General features: G+C 35.1%; 1 long non-coding RNA gene and 1 pseudogene across 12 annotated transcripts; one reads left to right on the forward strand and one right to left on the reverse strand.

Annotated features, from left to right (window-relative positions):
• Positions 1-151: 151 nt before the first annotated feature.
• Positions 152-7,492, forward strand: LOC110807394 (putative pentatricopeptide repeat-containing protein At1g10330 pseudogene; annotated as a pseudogene). 11 transcript variants are annotated; one of them, XR_015816382.1, is made up of 7 exons: positions 152-1,774; positions 2,743-3,219; positions 3,571-3,801; positions 4,125-4,239; positions 4,450-4,534; positions 4,664-4,781; positions 7,140-7,492. The product of XR_015816382.1 is annotated as a putative pentatricopeptide repeat-containing protein At1g10330 pseudogene, transcript variant X4 (transcript). The 11 variants fall into 11 exon arrangements; XR_015816380.1 differs by having other exon boundaries at positions 152-1,769; positions 4,664-4,848; XR_015816379.1 differs by having other exon boundaries at positions 152-1,769.
• Positions 7,493-11,563: 4,071 nt separating this feature from the next.
• Positions 11,564-12,573, reverse strand: LOC148240312 (uncharacterized). Its single transcript, XR_015816513.1, has 2 exons — positions 12,319-12,573; positions 11,564-11,953 (listed from the first exon to the last, which is right to left on the reverse strand). It is a non-coding gene; the product is annotated as an uncharacterized LOC148240312 (long non-coding RNA).
• Between the last annotated feature and the right edge of the window lie 1,217 nt (positions 12,574-13,790).

Here is a 13,790-nt window from a genome sequence, read left to right on the forward strand (position 1 = left end):
CGTTAAGTTTAATAAAATTTAATAATTATTATTATTTTAAAACACACAAAATAAATAGTAAACTAAAAGAATTTTCTTCATTTTTGGTTGGAATTAAATTTATATATATATATATATATATGAATTGAAAGAAGCATGAGAAAATGTTAATTTGATCCAAAAATCTTGTAATTAACAAATATGAACAAGAATGCTAATAATATATGAACTGAGCAGATGGTGGACAAGAACAGGCATGTAATCAAGTTTTGATTTTAAAGCTTCTGGTAACAGGTGGGTTTTCTGGATATTCAAGTCCAGAGCTTCTTCTCCAGCATTTCATCCACTGTCCCAACCAGATCAAACAGATTCATTCCCTTCTTATCACCCGCGGCTCTCTCCTCAACCACACTTCTTCATGGAACACCGTTCTCATTTACAACACTCTCATTTGATCTTATCTCTCTACGGGACTCTCTCGTACTTCTTTACTACTTTTCACCCGCATGATTTCACAGGGACTTTCACCAAACCATCTCACTTTCCCATCTCTAATCAAAGCTGCTTCTTGCTCTCCCTCATCTGGTCCAATTCTCCATGCTCATGCTCTCAAATGGGGTGTTTTATGCGACCCATTTGTGCAAACTTCATCCGTGAATGTGTGACGACGAAGTGTGTGACATACGCAATGCACGTGAGATGTTTGTGGAAATTCCTCATCCATGTATTGTAGCGTGTAATGCTTTACTTGACGCTTTTGGGAGGAATGGAGACATGGGTTCTGCTTTTCTGTATTTCCAGAGCATGCCCGAGAAGGATGTGGTTTCATGGGCGAGTGTTATTAATGGGTTCGTGATGAATGGACTTGATGCATTGCGGATTTTTGCAAAGATGATGGATCACGAGGATGTGGTCCGCGGTTCCGTGAAGCCTAATGAGGCTACATTTGTTACTGTGCTGTCTTCTTGTGCTAATTTAGATGGAACTGGTCTTTATCAAGGGAAGCAGATACATGGATATGTTGTTAAGAATGGGTTCAGTTTGAGCGCTGTCGTGGGGGCTGCGTTGGTAGATTTGTCTGGAAAGGCAGGTTGTTTGGAGACTGCAAAAAGAGTAGTCAATCGGATAGAGGTTAAAGAGGTTTTCACTTGGAATCCAATGATTTCTTCACTTGCCTGTCATGGCAGGGCGAAGCAAGCTCTATGTATGTTTGAGAAGATGAAAGTGCAAGGATTTTGCTCCAATGAGGTTACCTTTGTTGCTATTCTTACATCTTGTGCTCGAGCAAAACCTGTTGACTTGGGTTTGAAGTTGTTTCCGTCAGTGTCAAGTCGATATGGGATTGTACCAATAATGGAGCATTATGGCTGTGTTGTTGATCTATTGGGCAGAGCAGGAATTCTGAGAGATGCAGTTGGGTTTGCACTTAGCATGCCCTTCATGCCTGATGCCTCTGTTTTGGGAGCTCTTTCTGGTGCTTGTAAGATTCATGGGGACGTTCAGTTGGGAAATGAAGTAGGAAAGAAGCTCAGTTGGGAATTACAGCCAAAACATTGTGGCCGATATTTCGTGTTGTCAGATGTAAGTGCCGTTGGGGAAAGGTGGGGAGATGCTGCTAATTGGAGGAAAGTGATGGCAGAGTCTAAAATCCGAAAAATTCCAGCATGTAGTTTGATTGGCTCGGTCAAAGTTGATTCACTAAGCGGATAATTTGTCTATTAATCAGTTACTACATGTTTGTGCACCAGATAACATCACACAAAGGACATTTACCTATTGACCGAATTTGAGTAAGGTTTCTACATCCGGGATTCTGATGTGATTTATCTTTTTTCCTCTAGTTGTAAGATTAACCTAGTATATGGGAATACAGATACTAGAAGAGATTTTTAGGTCATAATTTCTATAAGTGACAATTGATAGATTTGATTGACTACTGAGTTGTTTATGTGAATATGAAGCAAATTTTATATGTGAGTGATAGATAAAACACGTAAAACGTTTTTAGAATTATTTTATATGTGGAATCGATTCTTGAGACATGAATTTGCTATTTTTATTCAAAAAGTTTTCCTAGGAAGGATGTGTTAATGGATTAAGTATTATTAATTAGTTTGTGAATTGCTTTTAGTAAGGCAATTAGGTTTTTTCATAGATGATGATGCATGAGGATGAAGCTGGAGGGTTTGCAAAGCCCTTTCTAATTATTATGTTAACTTAAATTAAGGTGGCATTTATAAAAGGAAGCATTTACATGGTTAGACTGTTAGGGATGAGATTTTCTTCAGGTATTTGTATGGTGATAGATGTATTGGGAGACTAATTAAAGATTAGAGTATCTAATTGAATGGAACTCAAAATCTTATGGATAATTTTTAATGTAGTATGAAGTTATGGTACTTAAATGATAATTGGTCCTAGAAGAGAACTCTAGGATCCGATCAATTCTAGGATCTAATCAAGAATACCTAAAAGTCCTCTGTATTTATCACATGTAGTTATTAATTAATACCTTGTAAAAGCTAAAATGCATTGTTGGAGTAATTAAAGAAGACGGAAATTTTGTTAAAGGCAAATGGTAAGATGTGATTTAGCTCACTGGCTTATCATGATTGTTAAAGTGGAAATTTCCTCCAAAAAAATATCATAATTGATTTGCTTGAGCCAACAAATTTATGTCGATCCTTGGTGCTTTATTATCTATTCATCACCCATCTGCTTTCAATCGATACTCCTGAAATTTTTGGTTATCAATGGATGCAGCGAGTGCAGAGCAGCGAGCTTCCTCCTCAGGTTCTGGATATGCTTAGTATATGTTCTTAAGTTTACGAGGTGCTGGAGCTTCACGGATCACCTTTATAGGGCCCTACTGCGGGCAGGAATTCGTACATCTAAATATGATGATGGGGTTGAAAGAGGAAAGGATATGAATAAAATAACTTGAAAAAGCCATTGGAGTCTCAATATAAATAATTATCTTCTCCTAAAATTGTGACTCTTCTCTGTGGTTTCCTGATGAACTAGGTAAGATCATGTAACACAGGAGAACCGCTGAACAGATATCTTGCCAGTGTTCTATGAAGTAGATCCAACACATGTTAGGAAGTATACTGCGAGGGAGTTTTTCTGAAACAATTGCCGCACATGAAGAGCACCTAAAAGATGTAAAGAACAAAATACAACAGCTGAGGTGCTGCGAGGGAGGTTGCTGACTTGGGAGGAATGATTTTTGTGACATATGTAAGCTTGATCTCAGCTTTCTTCTCAATAAACTACAAACTATTACCATGCATTTTCTTTGTGTTAATTCTAGAGCAGAGGGTTTAGAGACACGGCCATAATTTTGTCGAAAGCATTGTGAAATATATAAGTTTCCTGTGTTTTATGGATTTTTATTTTTATATGTGCTCCATAACACACTTCTCAAATTTAAATTATCAATTTACATGGATAACTGTGCATATAATAAATTATATTTACTTGGTTAGTGTAACTGTTATTTTCAAAACTCTACGTTCTCTGCTTGTTGAGATTTTTACTAAATTTCAGCAGTTGGGAAACAATCATAACTTTCGTTTTTTTTTTCTCTAGGCAGGCATGAGGCACTGTTCGATGTCACCCAATAGTTAGTTGGAAGAGATGATCTTGGAGAAGAAATCAAGCCTGAACTCAAGATGGATCAAATGGAGTTGACATAGCAAGTGGGATTGGAGGGACAGGGAAGATGATATTTGCTAAGACTGTTTATAACATCAACTTTGAAAAATTCAGGGACAGAAGATTTCTTGCAGATGTCAGAGCAACTGCAGCACAGTTTCCACGGTTTGCTTCACTTACAAGAACAACTTCTTTTGGATTTATCAAGATTTAGAAATACAAGTTCAACAATGTTGACGAGGGGATTAGTAAGATAAAAAAGAATTATATGCTTTATAGGAGTTCTTGTTGTTCCCGATGACGTGGATGACTCGGGACATTTAGATAAAATAATTGGAATGCTAGAATGGTTTTCCCCTGGAAGCAAAATCATTATAATTAGGAATCACCAGCTTTACGTATTTTTAAATCTGAGCATCTTTGAGGACTAATTTTTTGTTTATTGATTCTCATATTTGCTTGGCTTTTTTGCAAGAGCAAATACACAGAGAACAAATAGTCAGAAAGAGATAAAGAATTGCATAGAGAAGCTCATAGCGTACAGAGTGGAGTTGGCTGGGGCTCTTTCTTGCCCGCACTTGGTGTGAATGCAACCAAAGTTAGGTATGAATTTTTATTAAATCTTTATATTATATTAAAATATTAGGTACAATAGAGTTAAGATTGAAAATTCTTTTTCACAAAAAAAAAGGGACAGAAACATATTTTTACCATTGCTGAATTTTTTTAAAAAAAAATAAGAGGAAGAAGTATGCTAACAAATTAACAAGATCACTTTTTTACCGAGCTTCTTCTGTACTGAAACATGGGCAGAAGCAGCGGATCAGACAAGAACCCAGCTGAAGAACAACGTACCCGCCTAATCTTTCTCTTCTAACTATCTCAACAACAGGCTCAGGCATGTCATACACAGGATTTTGAACCATATATTGCTGATACATTGACCTACTCGTGATTATACCTTCGTCTACTTGAGGGAATTTTGAATGGATTAATTTACTTTCTTCTACACCTTCTGTTTCATCAGCTTGAATCTGATATGAGAATTCATCAGGCCATGGTGGCAATGGAGGAGCTGAGGGCTGGACGGAGCATGAACAGCAACAACAATGGTGCGCCAGAACAGGGTAGAAGGGCTCCTCAAGGTACTTCCTTTTCTTCCTGGATCTTGACCAGAATTTGAGCTTCTTCACAGACTTCATCATTTTCATGGTAAGACCCAGATAGATTTTTAGAAAGAAACAAGGACTTATAGGGTAAAATGATTTCTTTTAGAAAAAGATACATCCAAACTTTTTTCAAATTTTTTGACCGTTGTGTATAGCTTTTCTTTAAGGAGTTAAAGGTGGTGGACCTGCGTGATTCTATACCATCATAAGTTCAAACAACCGGCTGAATCACAAAGTTCAATTCTCATATGGTATGAACACGGTTTAGGGTAACAATAGATGTAGTCTTGAGCGAATTTTACAATTTTCGATTTCGATATAATCTTATAATTTTAAAATCTAAAACCTCATCGACATTGAGTAGTATTAAAATTTAATTAAATTTTTTATCTAATTAGATTTCTGATTAAATCGACCTAATTTAAATAATATATTATACATAAATATATTATTTAAATTAAATATATATTACTATAAAAATATATTTTTAATTTAAATCATCCCTAAAATGATTATAGAATAAAATCTGTACCGGTAAGCTTAAATATATTTAGTAAAGTGTATATTTACGTTTGCTTGGTTTAGTTTTCACCCAAACTTTAATTTATAAAATATTTTTATAGTTTGACATATTTAATAATAATTTTTGAATATATTTTAATATTTATTTTTTGTCTCCTCAACTGAAAAAAAAAATAAAAAATGATAGTGATTATAAATGCTGATATCTTTTTTTTAAAAAAATAAAATGCCGATATCCTTATATTATGAAATTATATTATAATAAATAAAATTTTGTTCTAAATATTTTTTTAAAAATAATTAATTAAAAACTTAAAATTAATTAAGAACCCAAATAATAAGTAAGAGCTATTTAATTTAAAATATAAAATAAAATAAACTCTTAATTCAAGTTAATTTGGGAGATTTTTAAGTTTGGGGTTGATTGGTTGAACATAAAATATTTGTATGAATTTTTCTTTTTTAATCTCATAGTTGATAACTATAAATATTGATTCCATACACATTTACTTCATCATTTAGTGGATGATAAGAATTATACTATGATCAATATGGAAAAGAAAAAATTGAGAGACCACAAGAACATTTTATTACACTGCAGAGGAAAAACAAAGAAAGCTTACAATCAATTAGAAAAGAAAGATTCCAAAAATGAAAAAAATTCAGTGTTATCCTCCATTGTTGAAGAATTAACATAGTCGTCATTGAGAAACATGTCATTGTCAGTTGTTGCTCCAGTAACTAAAAGATTATTATCTTTAAAGTTTGATTCTGGAAAATTCTGCTTGTCTATGCCTTCATCATTAAGAGAAAATAGTGGAACTAATCCAGTAGTATTATCTTGAAGAAATGAAGGATTCTTATCTCTGAACTCCCACTCAAAAGAAGTATTAATATGGTGATCCAAGTCATCGGAGGAGAAGGATGGTGAAAATTGTTCATTTTGACTATATGAAGTAGTGATCTTATCATTCATCCAACTAAAATTTTGATCACCAATAGAAAAAGACGTAGCACATCTCTCGATGCCATTAAAGAAAAATAATGTGGCTTCAAACATAGTACCCATATCATTGTGATAATTCTCAATATCTTGGTTGCCATTGTTGGTATTGTGTGTAAACATAGTAGAGTTTTGAGGCAACATCTGCATAAAAGCAACATTGTTCTTGTTTCCATCAATGTTCACTATATTTTGATCAATGCAACTACGATGATAAGTAGAAGTTGATAAATTTTGAAACACAACAGATGGCATAAACTGACTTTGATCACCACTCTCATTACTGTACTCATGATTAATGTTCATTATATCTTCAGCAAAGTACCCAAGATGATAATTTTGATGATCACTACTGTTAATATCTTGATAATTTTCGACGCCATTAGAGAAGAATAATGGGGCTTCGAATGTAGTACCCATATCATTGTGATAATTCTCAATATCTTGGCTGCCATTGTTTGTATTGTGTGTAAGCATAGTAGATTTTAGAGGCAACATTTGCATAAAATCAACATAGTTCTTGTATCCATCAATGTCCACTATATTTTGATCAATACAACTACCATGATAAGTAGAAGTTGATAAATTTTGAAACACAACTGATGACATAAACTGATTTTGATCACCACTCTCATTGTTGTACTCATGATTAATGTTCATCATATCTTCAGCAAAGCACTCAAGATGATAGTTTTGATGATGACTACTACTAACACCTTGATTGTTAGAAGTTGATAATTTTTGAAGTTTGAGCGCCACATTTTCTCTCACCTTTTCTAACTTCTCGATGATTGATGTCACCTCTTCAGGTGTTTGGTAAACATCAAAGTCTTCATTTTCCCACCAAAACTCTTCGGACTCTCTCTTTCTCTTCTTGGTCTTGGACACATTGTTAGGAGTTAATTGCTCCATATTTTGATGAGACGAAGAAGTAGAAAGATTATTGTAATTGTTGATGGGATGAGAGACATGGTTATTGAGGAATGTGTCGAGAAGAAGATTGATGTTAGGGTGTGCAAAAGTATAAAACTTTTCTTTGGCCAAAGGAGCAGAAACCAAAATTACAACCTGAGCATTGCAGAGAACACACAATTCTGCTGCTTTGTTAAACAGACCCGTTCGTCTTTTACTGAATGTAACAGCTCTCTGCTCTTTTGTTTCACGTTTTTGCATTTGAATTTTTCTTTTTTTCACTGAACTGCAAGTAGTTGCACTCATTTTTTCTGATCGAATTGTAGGTGAAACTTTGTGATAAAAATATTACAATGCATCAACTTTCATCTCACTAAAAAAATACTCATTGTAATTTAGAATACAATTCATTATATTACTATTTTCTAGCAAACCAATACACGATAGTTATTTTACACAAATATTATACATTATAATTACTGGATATAGCACAATATACTGTATAAATATATTTGTATGTCAAATAATTAACATTACTATTTACAAACTAAGAAATTAAGTTCGCCAACCAAATTCAGTTTATTTTTCATTTCAATTTAAGTTTTATTTACCATCAAATTTAAAAAGTGAATTGATATTAATGTCTTAATATAACATTTTTAATATTATAATGTTTTAATTTAATCTTATTTGCTTGTTAAAATTTGAAGATTAAACTTTGTTGTCGGTCAATACAATTTTAGATGCAACTAAATTTTACAAACACATCAAAAAAATATAATATGCATTACAATTCGGTTCAACCCTCCATAATATATCATATTATTACAATCCCATTTGGCTCCATGTCAATACAAATAACATACACTTAAATTTGGTTAAAATCAAATTATAATTTGTGCTCGGCCCACAACTTTAAAAAAAAAATTAATAATAATAATAATACAACTGAGTTTAGCAACTTATAAAACCCATAAAAGTTAATAAACTTTATAAATAATAAGAATATAGTTTAATTATCTAAGAAAAAAAATACAAGTCAATGGGCTTCGTTACATTCATTATATTATTGAATGAAACTAAAAAATTTGAAACTCATAATTCAAAAACAATAGTGTCATATCATCATGATAATAATAATATTACAATGAAATAGACTCGAAACTTATAACTATTACATATAACCCGTAAAAAATATAACAAAATTTCGTAACAATATTAAAACAATTCAATAATATAACAAAATTTCGTAACAATATTAAAACAATTCAATAGGCTTGATACCTATGAATATTATATATGTAACGGCCCCGGAAAATATTAAAAAGAAATGAGTATTTAAATATATCGAATGCGGAAGCGAGATCAAAATTTCAGTTAACATCCCTTACACGAAAAACCAAAAACGTACTTAAAATATAAAAGGTTAAACTAACTAAGAAAGAAAACTCGAAAATAAACTATGCGTATGACTACAGAGTCTCTAGGCATCCCCTTCGTCGTCCTCCTGCGGAACGGGCTCGGGAACCATGTCTTCCTGATCTGAAATGGTTAATTAAGGAGTGAGCTACACTAGCCCAGTAAGAACATCACGATATCTCACCGTCACGGAGATAAAGGTGGGTAGAAAAACACAAAAAAGACCAATGGAGCATAATTTACAACAAACTCGTTTATTAACATGAAAACCTTTACCATCTACTTACCTTGGTGGAATTTATGAAAACAATATGAGAAAAACAATAACATTATCATAATCATTGAATAATCTAAGCTGTAAAACATAACACTTATCACGCCTCTTGTAATTCAATCATTGTACAACATATCTTTTTCTCATTTACCAGCCTACTAGTATCCGTGGGGGTCCATAGGGGTTCCGCTACCCGTTAACCTTTAACATTCATAATCAATTTTCAGGACCGTCCCCATACCCCGTCCGGTATGGGCGCCAAAACCATAAACCTCAATACCCCGTCCGGTATGAGGGTGAAACGGGCCGTCCCCATACCCCGTCCGGTATGGGCGCCAAAACCATAAACCTCAATACCCCGTCCGGTATGAGGGTGAAACGGGCCGTCCCCATACCCCGTCCGGTATGGGCGCCAAAACCATAAACCTCAATACCCCATCCGGTATGAGGGTGAAACGGGCCGTCCCCATACCCCGTCCGGTATGGGCGCCAAAACCATAAACCTCAATACCCCGTCCGGTATGAGGGTGAAACGGGCCGTCCCCATACCCCGTCCGGTATGGGCGCCAAAACCATAAGATCTCCATACCCCGTCCGGCATGTGAGACCACAATCCCGGTAGGGTTCCCTACGGACCCGGTCCGTCCACCATCTCCCAGGATATCTAGTCAGGCTGACCCCATCATACAATTATCAGTCTACACAATCTTTCATTTTCCTTTTCCTCAATAAGCATCATCAATTCACATTTAAACAAGCAAATCGTAATTCATGCCGAACAGACAACATACAGTATCAGTTCTTCAGTCATTCAACCCATAATTAATAAAACAGTAATATATGCATTCGAAATTATAAAATGAACACATCAAACCCCATAATGCATTTAAAGCTGTAAAACAGTGTAAAACATGCCAAACAACAGTAAATCATTAATCACACTAGACTCGGGCTCCATTAGCAACTTTAAGCAATTTCACACATGCGTTAATTCAAGAAATACCGTTTTATCATTTTGAACTTTAATACCGTGATAGGAAATAGGGTGAGGGGTCCTTACTTGTTTTCGGGATCCGAATACGATTCACAGTGCGCCTGCAGGCTGTCCCTAATTTTCCCTGAATTTTTCCCGGGGAACTGAAACACGCTAACAGTACCTGCACGTGTTCCAAAAAAAAATCCAAATTAGGCCCAGGGCCTCTTTCGGCCCAAATCGCAACTCCGGCACGGCGGCTCCGCCGTGCTCCGGCGACGGCGCCGCCGCTGGCGGCGGCGAGTCGCCTCGGGTTGGCTGTTTTCGGCCGTTTTCGGCCGAATTCGGCCACACTCGCATCGGTCCTTGTCAGAAAACAACCCTAGGGCCCTCGGGGGGCCAAAAAATCACGGAAAAACGGAGCTTACCGGCGGCAGCGCTCTCGGGTACGGCGACCCTCTGGCGAGGTTCGTGTTTTGGTGATTTGGCTTCGGTCAACCTGTAGAGAAAAGAATGGTGATCACGGTGATATAAAAATTGCATCGAACGGAGGCCGGGAAGGGCCTCGTCGGAGGCAAAAACCGAGAGGGGGCGCGGCGGCGCCGCTGGGCTTCGGCCGCGTATTCCGGCCGTTTGGCCGGGATTTCGGCTTCGATTTGGCCATAGGAGGAATCAGTGGGGAAAAACGAGTCGGGGGTATGAAATTTACCTCGATCGGCGGTCGGAAATTTCCCCGGTGCGGCGGCGAGTGGCGGCGGGTGGCGGCGGTCGGCCTCTGGTTCGTCTTCTCCGGCGAGCGGCTGGCGGCTAGGGTTTGTGGTATGGTGTGGGGGTTCTATTTATAACCCCTTGCCTTTTGATCACAGCCGTTCATTTCATTTTAATCTGGGCCGTTCGTTTTTGATTGAATCTGGGCCGTCCGTGCGTTTGAATCTGGGCCGTCCGATCGCGCGATTGATCTGGGCCGTCAGATCGCACCCACGCGGATCGCCAACGTGGCTCCTTTTGGAGTGACGCGATCTTGCCACGTGGCAGGCCCCGGTTGGCCGGGACTGCTGACCGGGCCTGCTGACGTGGCTGCTGACGTGGCCCCCCCCCCCCCCCCCCTTTTTTTTTTTTTTTTTTTTTTTTTTTTTTTTTTTTTTCCTCCTTTCCGGGCGCTACAATATATATACTGTAATATAGAATACAACCAAATGATCCAAAATTCATTATTCAGATACAATAATGTGGGTAATATCATCGTGATAATAATAATATTACAACGAAATAAGCTCGAAACTTATAATTATTACATACAACCCGTAAAAAATATAACAAAATTTCGTAACAATATTAAAACAATTCAATAGGCTTGATACCTACGAATATTACATATATATTGTAATACGGAATACAACCAAATGATCCGAAATCCATTATTCAAATACAATAATGTGGGTAATATCATGACGAAAATAATAAAAATACAATCCAATAGGCTCAAGCTTATAAATATTATATTAAACCTGTAAAAAATATAACAAAACTTAATAACAATATTAGAAGATAAATAAACAAACTTGACGCCTACAAATATGACATACATATTGTAATATGGAATACAACCACAAGATCCAAAACCCATAATTTGAGTACAACTAATTGAAAAAATATATAATAATAATAATAGAACCTAATAGGCTTCTCATCCAATAAAAATTGATATACATTGGAATTTCAACTCTAAATCCTGAATAATTGAAATAACAAACATAATAATACGCAGAGAACCTGTAATAATACAATCCATTATACAATTGTAGTTTGTCCTCAAACTAAATAAAAATTATATACATTATAATTAGTCCTCAAACCCCAAATAGCAGAACCACCACCATTGCAATTTGTACCCAGTTAAAAAACAAAGATACATTATGATTAGGACTCCTCCATGGGGTTTGAGGCCATTACGTTGTAATGGTGAGCTCAAACCTTAATAACATCACAAAGATTGCATTTTACAGATTCATTTCAAGATTCTCCAATCCAAAACTCCACACAACCTAATTACAGAAAAACCAGGGAGAAGTAATCAGTCTTATTTCAAGATCTAGGGTTTTGATCTCTTTTCGTTTTTTTATTTTCACAGAGGATTTTCTGGGTTTCTTTTTTAATATTTTTTATTGGTCGTTTGTTACCGAAAAAGGATTACACGGATCTTAGATTTTGGTGACTTTTCCCTAAATGAGTGTTACGGTGGATTCCAGATCTGACTCAGAGAACATGATTTTATGTTTTATCTCGTAAAAGAATCACGAATATTAAAAGAACCACAAATATTAAAGAGTTGCTTGACAAAATTAAAGAAGAAAATTTGCAATATGAATCTTTAATGGAAAAAAAAGAAAGCGGCAGTGGAGATCCTTACCAGAGAAGCGAGCGGAGAAGCAAAGTCGAAGCAGTCGATTGAATTTGAGAGAAATCGGAAGGAAACGAAACGTTTCCAATGAACAGAGAGAATCGGGAGGAAAGGGAAGAAGGAATGTGATCTGTCTGAAAGCTGAGTAGAGAGAGAAGAATGGAGTGGTCGGTGCAATATATATAGAGAGAAGAAGACCGTTGGAAACAGCTGTATTTCCAATTTTGCCCCTAAACCTTTCTAAATTCCCTTTAAACCCCCCCTTTTGCCGCCAATAACCTCTTCCAAAACGCTGTCGTTTGTAGGTTATGGGTTGGAAAAAACTGGGCTATTAAATTAATTTAATTTAATTTAATTATAATTATAATTATAATTATAACTATAATTTGCAAGCAAAATAATAATGTATAACAAACAAATTAAAAATAAAAAAAAAATCATAAAAATAATAAATTAATCATAAACTTACAAATTTAAATTAAAAAAGAGATTGGTCAATTACAGAATTTTTTAGAAAAAAAATATATTATTTTTAAAATTAAACCAAAACAAAATAGATATTTAAAAATTATTATTTATTTTTCCTAAAAATTAAATTTAAAATAATAAATTAAATAGCATTAATATTTAATTAAAAATATTTTACTGTTTTTTCTAATTTCTTATACTTTGTATTATCTCTTTCTCAAAATGCTAACTTACTCACTCCTCTACATTGACCTAATGTATTTAGGATTCTAATTCCTAAACTCCCCCTAATAAATCAAACTCAGGATTAAAAAAAATAGAATAGTATATATATCTCCTTACTACTGACCTAATTAATGTCCATTGATAGCAGTAATGAAGAATTATCACTTATTATATTCCAATCCATGACATAATAGGATACTCAGTGAGGAGTAATCACGTAAAAAATTATAGAAAATCTCGAAAAGAAAAACAAAACAACTTAAACATGTATCCGGATCAATAGAAGAATAAATTGAAATAAGGTAAAACCAAAAAAGCTACCTGCTTCAATAGCCTCTTTCAGTAGAAGCTGCTCACAAGTCAAATATTCATGTACTGGAAATCAAAAGAGATGAAATGTATATATTATTTATATACAGAAGCCAACCGTACCATCTCATCCAACCCATTCATAGAAAAAATTAAAAGGAACAAAAAAGAAAAATAACTTGAGATGGAAGAGCATATAGCCCTTGATTAATATCATGCAAAAAAGGTGGAGCTGACTACTTTTTAATCTTTACTCAAAACTTAAACCAGCACTAAGCACTCCCTTGCCAAAACAAAACAGTAAAACTGCAATACCCAAATTCTTTATAAGGCAAGTCTCACTTTTTCCTGATGAAATATTTTTTACTAAATATCATACTGCACCTAAACATGATGCATAAAGTCGTGTGAGGAAAACAACAGCTACCGCTAGCAGCTCCAATCTGTCCACCAGAATCTTGCTACAGACAAAATCCCAT

This window comes from Carica papaya, chromosome 9, assembly GCF_054855325.1.
Source record: "Carica papaya isolate Zhongbai chromosome 9, ASM5485532v1, whole genome shotgun sequence".
Taxonomy (NCBI): Eukaryota; Viridiplantae; Streptophyta; class Magnoliopsida; order Brassicales; family Caricaceae; genus Carica; species Carica papaya.